Genomic DNA, 10,722 nt, shown 5'->3' with positions numbered 1-10,722 from the left:
ANGGAAGGAAGGAAGGAAGGAAGGAAGGAAGGAAGGGGAAGGGAAGGGAAAAGAAAAAAGAAAAGAAAAGAAAAGAAAAGAAAAGAAAAGAAAAGAAAAGAAAAGAAAAGAAAAGAAAAGAAAAGAAAAATTTTCCCTATTCTTCAAGTCCAAGTGTCACCTCCTCCTAAAAGTCTTTTCTGATCTGCCTGGGCTTGGAGAGGGCTGCTCCTTCACATTCCCCTAGGGCATTCCATTATGGTAGTCATTAATGACACCATAGTTTATTCATCTGTTTCTCACAATGGATCCCAATGTCAAGGAAATTTTCTAATTTTTGTAGTCCTGATCCTTAAGAAATTCTTGACATGCAGGAGTCACTTGGAACTTGCCTATTGAATGAATGAATGAATGAATGATTTTGAATGCAGACTTGATGGTCAGCGTAATCAAAAGGATCATTTGTTGAGAGAATATCAGTGGTGTTAAGAAGACAAGAAGACCTGGGAGACCAAGCTGTCAGATGCACTGCCAGCATGGATACTGAAGTCTTCAAAAGTGATGGCAAAGAGAAGAAAACCTTGAGCCAGGATTAACCCCAATCTTCCTTCCACCACCCAACATATATCTGGGCCACTGCTTCCTTCCCTCTTGCAAAGCTCAGCCTGAACAAAACAAAATAAAATTATGAAGGTAAAACTTTTAAAAGTATTATTGCAATGCTGAATTTAAATGACTCACACTCTTTGAGATTATCTGCTCTTTGAGATTATGCTCTGCCCTTAGCAAGGATAGTCAAGGACTGACTATTTCTCAGATTCTCTTTCTTGATGCATCAGAGCAACTTCTTAACACTCTATGAGACGAAAACTGTCAAACCAATCAAATCAACCAGGAGATATCCTGGAGGACCAGAAAGAGTACAGGATTCGGAGCTGGGGTCCCTTCCCAGCCCACGTAGACCATGAAGGCCCTGTCAGCTTTAATGACAGGGCAGCAGAAGGCCCTGTCTGTAGTAATTCACAGACTAGGTGGTTCTGAGAAATATTCTAACGGTAATGTCTCCCAACCTAAGACATCTCTCTATGGAAAATGTCCAAGTGCCTTTTTGGCTATTACCTACCTTATTTTCCTTTTTCTTGAGGCCATTTCGTGGCACATGTTCTAAATCCGATGTTGCAGTTGGAGAGACTGAACCATCCAGGAGGTAAATAACAACCTGGGATCACACAGCAAACTGGAGATCAAGCCAGGACCTGCACCCAAGCAGAAATAACTTATGAAAGGCTATTTTACCAAGTCTTCTATGAAGCATCATCTGTTCTTTATTTAAGTCTGGGGGAAAATTAAATTTGGGAAAAAAGAATAGAAGCATAATTAAAGGATCTGGCAAGAGAATATAAAACCCAGAGGGAACAAATCATTCCTTTGTGTCTTTTTGTTTTTTTTTTTTTTTTTTTAGCGCTTGCAGCCACGACATATGATTTTTATGATTTTCCTTGTTCCTTATTCCCAAATGTTCCTCCTTCTTTTTTAAAGTTAAATCTTAAAGGCTGAAGCCTAAAGTCTTCAGCACCTGACTCCCTTGGGGCCTTACCTCCCCTGGATTTACTCTTCCAGGGGCTGACCAAGCAACTCAACTCTATTCTTTAAAATTTCTTAAAAGTTTTATTATGGAAAATTTTATATGTGTACAAAAGTACACAGCAACTCAACCCTAAACAGAAAAAATAAATACAAAACAAAAAACCTAGCCCTAAGCAGTTTTCGATGTTATTTTCGTCTCAGGACATCATTAGCCTATTTTCCAATGGTGTAAGATGAACTCAGGATTCGAAGGAGAATGAATATCTGGATCCAGCTTTCCCTTGTCTTAACTGTGTGGTGTTTGGAAAATTGCTCTGAGGCTTGTTTTATTTTCACTTTCAGAATCAGAATAATCAAACCAGCCCCACAGAATGGCTGTGACAATGAAATGAGATAATGTCTGGGAACATGTCCTGTAAGTTATAAAATACTCTTAAAATGTGAAGAACTATTATTCGTATTTCACAGGGCCCTTGGAGCATCACCATGCAAAAGGGTGGGTAACGTGCTCAGGAATGTGGGCAGAAGGTGCATGTGCCAGGAGCCCGTGTGCCCACCCTGCTGAGACTCCGTCCTGAACCCTTCACCTCACACCATCGTATTTTTCACCCACTTTACTACTGACCTCGCTGTCATTACCCCCTTTCCTCCTTCCTTCAAGAGTGATATTTTTTATCAATTTTGTCTCCCCCAATTTACTCCAGCTTCTCTGGTCACCTGTCCTGTTTTTCCACCCAGACTATGCCAACTTAGGCTGTCTTCATTTAGAAAGATCCCCTTCAAGGGGCACCTGTGATCTTTTTTTTAGGCAGAGTCTCACTCTGTTGCCCAGGCTGGAGGGCAGTGGAGTGATCACAGCTCACTGCAGCCACAACTTCCAGGGCTCAAGAAATTCTCCTGCTTTAGCCTCCTGAGTAGCTGAGACTACGGTCATTCACCACTACACCTGGCTTATTTTCTTTCTTTCTTTCTTTCTTTCTTTCTTTCTTTCTTTCTTTCTTTCTTTCTTTCTTTCTTTCTTTCTTTCTCTCTCTCTCTCTCTTTCTTTCTTTCTTTCTTTCTTTCTCTCTCTCTCTTTCCTTCCTTCCTTCCTTCCTTCCTTCCTTCCTTCCTTCCTTCCTTCCTTCCTTCTTTCTCTTTCCTTCTTTCTTTCTTTTCTTTCTTTCTTTCTTTCTTTCTTTCTTTCTTTCTTTCTTTCTTTCTTTCTTTCTTTCTTTCTTTCTTTCTTTCTTTCTTTTTTTTTTTGAGACAGAGTCTCACCATATTGCCCAGGCTGGTCTCAAACTCCTGGGCTCAAGTGATCCTCCCATCTCAGCCTCCCAAAGTGCTGGGATTACAGACATGAACCACCTGTGATCTTCCATTCCAGCAAAATCCTGATTGGTAGCACCCTAATCAGTGTCAGGATCCAGGCAGGAAGCACCGTGGGCATAGGAAGGAGGGCAGAGACAGAAGACTCCTCGTAGCAGGCTCACCCTCTATCTCATGGGCTAAAGAGGGACCCACTCTCCTAAGAAGGTGGTTTAAGGAACAGTGGTGAACAAAATGAAATCCATGCCCTCATGGAACTTAGATTTCAGAGGGAGAGTTGAGTATCAATGAGTAGATATGCAAATAAATAAAATAAAAAACACATAATATTTCAAATCATGTAAAGAAATGATACAGAGTTAGGGACTAGCAAGAGACCGGAGGTGGGGTGGCTAATTCAGATAGTGCAGTTAAGGTCATGGGCTGTGGCTTTATTTTATAAGTGCTACCCCCCACTGCACCCCATTGTGAATAAGGAAGCTGAGAGTCCTAAATGCTGCTGGCAGTCATCCTAATAACCATGGGGGAGGCCATTTTAGGACGAAGCCATTGCTGTAGATAACAGAACAGAAAAAGATAAAATTGAGTCTTTGATGCTGTGGTTAAGCCACCATACATCATTGATTCCTGAAGCCCATGCAGGTCTGGGCCTTTCAGTTACGTGAGCCAGTGACTTGTTCAGGCCATTTTGATTTGGGTTTTCAATTCTAATAACCAAATACATCATAACTGATGCATGCTTCTAGTGGGCTATCATTCCCCAACCCGGCAGCTTATCCGTCTAGGCACACACAGCTCTTCTCATGCGAATTCCGAGAAGCCCATGTTTCTCCATCTTCCTACGTTTCCATGCCGTTACCCTGCTGAGGCACTTCTTAATGTACCTAACATATTAATGATACTTGACAAATATCTGTTGAACTGAATTGAGAGAATAATCCAGAGAGCTGCTTAAGGAGAAAAGATGCACAAAGTCCTAGCCTCCCCAAAGACAAGGATATTCCAAAATAAAATTTTGCAGCCCTTTCTAGGTCACAGAAAGCTTTCACATACATTATGCCATTTAATCTTGTGATACCCCAGGGACCATCATTATATTCATTTTATGGATGAAGAAATAGAGAATGAGAAAGGTTAAGTCAGGGGAATAGCAATTAGGTGATGCTCAAAGGTTTTCCGACTCTCAATTTCCCACTCTTGTCTGGGCTCTGAAAATAAACCAGGTGATGCAGTAGATGATCCAAATTCCAGGTAAGCCAGAAGAAAGACCAAAGTGATGTGCATAGGCTTATTGATCCAGGAGAACAAAGCTTTTAGAGATGACAGCAGGAAAAACATGTTTATCTAGGATCAGCCAGTCACTGGAAGGGCTGAAGATTTGTGTCAGGAACACAGAAGTCCTTTTTCTGTGCTGCTGCAACCAAAGCTGACTGTCAACCCCAAAGAATGAGGAGAAATCAGAATAAAGGCTTGTATAGCACATTTCTCCTACCAATCCTCCCTCCACTTTATTACACTGGCAGTATATTGGTTGTACATTTTCCATTGCACAATTCATCTTTTTAAATTTTATTTTATTCTTTTATTTTTGTTTTAGGGATGGGGTCTTACTATGTTGCCCAGGCTGGAGTGCAGTGGTTATTTACAGAGGCAATCATAACACACTGCGGCCTCAAACTCCTGGACCCAAGTGATCTTCCTGCCTCAGTCTCTCAAGCAGTTGGGACTACAAGTGCACACTACCATGCCTGGCTCTTTTTATTTATTTATTTATTTATTCACTTATTTTTCCAAACAGGGTATCGCTCTGTCATCCAGGCTGGAGTGCAGTGGCATGATCACAGCTCACTGCAACCTTGACCTCCCGGCTCAAGTGATCCTCCCACCTCAGTGTCCTGAATAGCTGGGACCACAAGTGTGTACCACCACTCAGCTAATTTTTAAAATTTGGTAGAGACAGGGTCTCCCTATGTTGTCCAGACTGTTCTCAAACTCCAGGGCTCAAGCCGTCCTCCTGCCTCAGCCTCCTGAGTGCTGAGATTGCAGGTGTGAGCCACCATGCCCAGCCTTTCATAAACTATTTTTATTTTTACTTTACAGCGAAGTTGTGACATTAGTGCAGAGTTTCCCATATGCCCTCATGCCCAGTTTCTCCTATTGTTAACATCTTACATTAGGATGATGTATGAGTCCCAATGACTGAACCAAAATCAATCAATTATTATGCACTAAAGTTCATACTTTGTTCAGATTTCTTCGTTTTTTACCTAATGTTCTTTGTTCCAAGAACTCATCCGGGAGACCACATTGCATTTAGTCATCCTGTCTCCTTAGGCTCCTCTTGGCTATGGTAGTTTCTCAGACTCTCCTTGTTTTTTCTAATGACCTTGACAGTTTCCAGGAGTACTGGTTATGTATTTTGGAGAATGTCCCTGATACGGTTTGGCTGTGTCCCCACCCAACTTTCATCTTGAATTGTAGCTCCCATAATTCCCACGTGTTGTGGGAGAAACCCAGCGGGAGATAATTGAATCATGGGGGCAGTTTCCCCCATACTGTTCTCGTGGTAGTGAACAAGTCTCGTGAGATCTGATGCTTTTATAAGGGGAAACCCCTTTCACTTGTTCTCATATCCTCTCTTGCCTATCACCATGTAACACATGGCTTTTGCCTTCCACCATGATTGTGAGGCCTCCCAGTCATGTGGAACTGTGAGTCCATTAAACCTGTTTTTCTTTATAAATTACCCAATCTCAGATGTGTGTTTATCAACAGTGTGAAAATGGACTAATACGGTACCTTAATTGGGATTCACCTGATTTTTTTTTGTATATGATTAGACTGGTATCATGAGTTTTTGAGAGCGAGACCACAAAGACGCAATGCCATTCTCATCGCATGTTACTAAGGGACATGACTTATCACGGTTGATGACCTTGATCAGCTGGCTGAGGTGGTGTTTGTCAGGTTGTTCCACTATATATGTGCCTTTTTTTCCCTCTCTCCCCACTGGACTCTTAGGAAGGAAATCACTATGTGTGGCCTGCACTTGAGTAATGGGGAATTATGCTCTACCTCCTGGAGCGTGGAGTGTCTACACAAATTATTTGGAATTCTGCTGTAGGGAGATTTGGCTATTCTCCCCCATTACTTATTTATTTTGTCATTTATTTGTATCGGCATAGTCTCTTGGATATGTACTTTATACTTCGGGGTATAATCCAATACTACTTTATTTATGTTGCTCAAATTGCTGTAGCTTTGGCCATGAGAAGCTCTTTCCATTAGCCGATTACAATTTTAACCCAAACAAATGTTCTGATGTCTTTCTACCTAAGAGTATGAACCAGAGTCAGGAGAACTGCGCGTTGTTTGTCACGCCATCTCTACCACAAATTTTTGTGTCACTTTGGTAAAAGCTCAGTTTGTCTTCCCTTTTCTTCACCTGTACAGTGAACTTAACACCATCTGCTTCCCTTCGCCTCTGCTGTGGCTGTGAAACTATAATGAGATGACAAGTAGGACAGGACTCTGGAAAATTAAAAACAAAAACCAAGAAACATGCAAATCCAAAGCCTCACTTAAAATCTCCACTTTTTTTTCTCACTTGCATCTATAGAGCTTCACAATTCAAGCACACAATAAATATTTTCATATTTTCTGAGTAAATGAATGAGTGAAAATGCATGCAGGCTTCTGAGCTGTAACTTCTGATAAGTAAGGGGGAAGAAGGGCCACAGGCCAGGTATACTGGAGCATACTGGCTCCAGCTCAGCTCATTTCAGAGCGATGTGGCAAACTTTGCGGGTAGTCCTGTGATGGGTATATTAGTCCATTTTCTTTTCTTTTCTCTTCTTTCTTTTTTTTTTTTTTTTTTTTTTTTTTGAGACAGAGTCTCACTCTGTCTCCCAGGCTGGAGTGCAGTGGCGCAATCTCTGCTCACTGCAACCTCTGTCTCCCAGGTTCAAGCAATTCTCCGCCCCAGCCTCCCGAGTAGCTGGGATTACAGGCGCTCGCCAGCATGCCTGGCCAATTTTTTTGTATTTTTAATAGAGATGGGGTTTCACCATCTTGGCCAGGCTGGTCTTGAACTCCTGACCTCGTGATCCACCCACTTTGGCCTCCCAAAGTGCTGGATTACAGGCGTCAGCCACCGCGTCCGGCTGTGTTAGTGCATTTTCATACTGCTATGAAGAAATACCTGAGGCTGGGTAATTTATACAGAAAAAGGTTTAATGGAGTCACAGTGCCACATGTCTATGGAGGCCTCACAATCATGGTGGAAGGCGAAGGAGAATGTAGTAGTTTGTTTTCACACTGCTGATAAAGACACACCTGAGACTAGGCAATTTATACGAGAGAGGTTTAATGAACTTACAGTTCCACGTGGCTGGGGAGCCCTCACAATCACGGCAGAAGGCAAGGAGGAATAGATCACTTCTTATACAGATGACAGCAGGCCAAAAGAGCTTGTGCAGGAAAACTCTCATTTTTAAAACCGTCAGATCTCCTGAGACTTATTCACTACCACGAGAACAGCATGGGAAAGATCCACCCCCATGATTCAGTTATCTTCTACTGGGTTCCTCCCACAACACATGGGAATTATGGGAGCTACAAGATGAGATTTAGGTGGGGACACAGAGCCAAACTGTACCATTCCGTCCCTGGCCCCTCCCAAATCTCATGTCTCACATTTCAAAATCAATTATACCTTCCCAGCAGTCCCCCAAAGTATTAACTCATTTCAGCATTAACTCAAAAGTCCACAGTCCAAAGTCCCATCTGAGACAAAGCAAGTCCCTTCTGCCTATGAGCCTGTAAAATCAAAAGCAAGTTAGTTACTTCCTAGATACAATGGGGGTAGAGGCATTGGGTAAATACAGCCATTCCGAATGAGAGAAATTGGCCAAAATGAAGGGGATACAGGCCCCATGCAAGTCTGAAATCCAGCATGGCAGTCAAATCTTAAAGCTCTGAAATGATCTCCTTTGACTCCATGTCTCACATCCAGGTCATGCTGATGCAAGAGGGGGGCTCCCACAGCCTTGGGCAGCTCTGCCCCTGTTGCTTAGCAGGGTACAGCCTCCCTCCTGGCTGCTTTCACGGACTGGCATTGAGTGTCTGCGGCTTTTCCAGGCACACGGTGTAAGCTGTCAGTGGATCTACGATTCCGGGGTCTGGAGGACATGGCCCTCTTCTCACAGCTCCACTAGGTGGTGCCCCAGTAGGGACTCTGCGTGGGTGCTCCGACCCCACATTTTCCTTTTGCACTGTCCTAGCAGAGGTTCTCCATGAGGGCCTGACCCTGAAGCAAACTACTGCTTGGACATCCAGGCATTTCCATACATCCTCTGAAATCTAGGTAGAGGATCCCAAGACCCAATTCTTGATTTCTGTGCTCTCACAGGCTCAACACCATGCAGAAGCTGCCAATGTTTGAGGCTTGAACCCTCTGAAGTCATGGCCTGAGCTCTATGTTGGCCTTTTTCAGCCATGGCTGGAGCAGCTGTGATTCAGGGCACCAAGTCCCTAGGCTGCACACAGCACTGAGACCTGGGCCTGGCCCAAGAAATCCCTTTTTCCTCCTGGGCCTCCAAGCCTGTAATGAGAGGGGCTGCTGTGAAGACCTCTGACATGCCCTGAAGACATTTTCCCCAATGTCTTGGGGACTAACATTTGGCTCCTCATTCATTAGCCAATTTTCTGCAGCTGGCTTGAAATTCTCCTCAAAAAATGGGATTTTCTTTTCCGTTGCATTGTCAGGCTGCAAATTTTCCCAACTTTTATGCTCTGTTTCTCTTTTAAAACTGAATGCCTTTAACAGCACCCAAGTCACCTCTTGAATGCTTTGCTATTTAGTAATTTCTTCTACCACGTACCCTAAATCATCTCTCTCAAGTTCAAAGTTCCACAAGTCTCTAGGGCAGGGGCAAAATGCTGCCAGTCTCTTTGCTAAAACATAGCAAGAGTCACATTTGCTCCAGTTCCAATCAAGTTCCTCATCTCCATCTGAGACGACCCCAGCCTGGATTTCATAGTTCATATTCATTATCAGCATTTTGGTCAAAGCCATTCAGCAAGTTTCTAGGGAGTTACAAACTTTTCCACATTTTCCTCTCTTCTTCTGAGCCCACCAAACCATTCCAACTTCTGCCTGTGACCCAGTTCCAAAGTTGCTTCCTCATTTTTGGGTATCTTTTCAGCAGCGCCCCACTCTGCTGGTACCAATTTACTGTATGAGTACATTTTCACATTGCTAATAAAGACATACCTGAGACTGGGTATGTCTTTATTACAATTTACAAAAGAAAGAGGTTTAATGGACTTCCAGTTCCTTGTGACTGGGGAGGCCTCACAATCATGGTGGAAGGCAAGGAGGAGCAAGTCACATCTTACACAGATGGCAGCAGGCAAAAAGAGCATGTGCAGGGAAACTCTCATTTTTAAAACCATTAGATCTCATGAGACTTATTCACTATCGTGAGAACAGCATGGGAAAGACCCACCCCCATGATTCAGTTGTCTCCCACTGGGTCCCTCCCACAACACATGAGAATTATGGGAGCTACAAGATGAGATTTGGGTAGAGACGCAGAGCCAAACCATATCAGAGGTGCAAAGGCACATCTTACATGGCAACAAGTGAGAGAGTGTGTGCAGGAGAACTGCCCTTTATAAAACCATCAGATCTCTTGACACTTATTAACTATCATGAGAACAGGAGAGTGGAAGCTGCCTCCATGATTCAGTTATCTCCACCTGGTTCCTCCCATGACATGTGGGAATTATGGGAACTACAATTCAAGATGAGATTTGATTAGAGACATAGACAGACCATACCAATGGGCAAACCCTGGGCTTGTGGACAGCAATGATGCATAAGCTACACAATTTACAATCTAGCAGGGGTCCAAACACACAAATAACTGTTCATAGAGAGTGGTATTTCTTATGGATACCAGAAATGCACGTCTACTTTGTTATTTTCCATAACTTAAATCTCTATAAATGTCTCCATCCCCACTCCTGACCAATCACTTAGTCAAGCCAATTCCAGCCTGCCTCAGTCAAGCCTTCTCCTTTGATTCAGGTCTTTCTCCCTCCCAAAACACTCCTCCTTAGGACTGCATCTGAATTCTAAACATCATGCACTGAATAGACATTAGAGGTGGGGAGGCATCTGATACCTGGGTGTCACCTGGCACCACTGTGCTGGCCTCTACCTGATGCTCAAGTATGGTTACCTGGGGTGGGGCTTACCTGCCCCTCTCCTTTGCCATGGTGCTGATGCCATCAGGATCTGCCTGCTGGCTGTCTTTGTCTTTAATGGAGATACAGGGAAAGTTGGAATTCTTTCACACAGCTTTGGAGCCTCAGGAAAGTCAGGGTGGCCACTTCAGATTCTTTCTGCTGTCAGCTTGTCTCATAACAGTCTTTGCCTTCTGTTCTTAGGCCACAGGGGTATAAGGAACACCTGCATGATGCCTGGGTCCCAGTCAAGAATTAGGGCACAGTTTCTGAACTCTTCAATACCCATACTTATCAAGGGACACTATCATCCCGCTCTCTTTGAAGCTGACTCTGGGGAAGAGGGCCCCTTCTCAGGTGCATTCACCATCTGCTTTCCTGCTTTCATTCTAACCCTCTCATGCTCTTCCTCCTGGGAGATGGACATGGGTGGAGGGGAGCCTAGCTCAGCAAATTTTCTATTAAATGAATACTGCTTAGACCTGGGCTAGGATGTTTATCTTAAGATGCAATAATTTGACAAAGTTCTTCCTGCTTTTTATTCTCATCTTGTACTCCAGAGACTTTTTATGGAGCCACCTGTATGCAGAAAGA

Source organism: Rhinopithecus bieti, unplaced genomic scaffold (genome assembly GCF_001698545.2).
Source record: "Rhinopithecus bieti isolate Rb0 unplaced genomic scaffold, ASM169854v2 scaffold_30785, whole genome shotgun sequence".
Lineage (NCBI taxonomy): Eukaryota > Metazoa > Chordata > Mammalia > Primates > Cercopithecidae > Rhinopithecus > Rhinopithecus bieti.
This window is presented reverse-complemented; position numbering follows the sequence as displayed.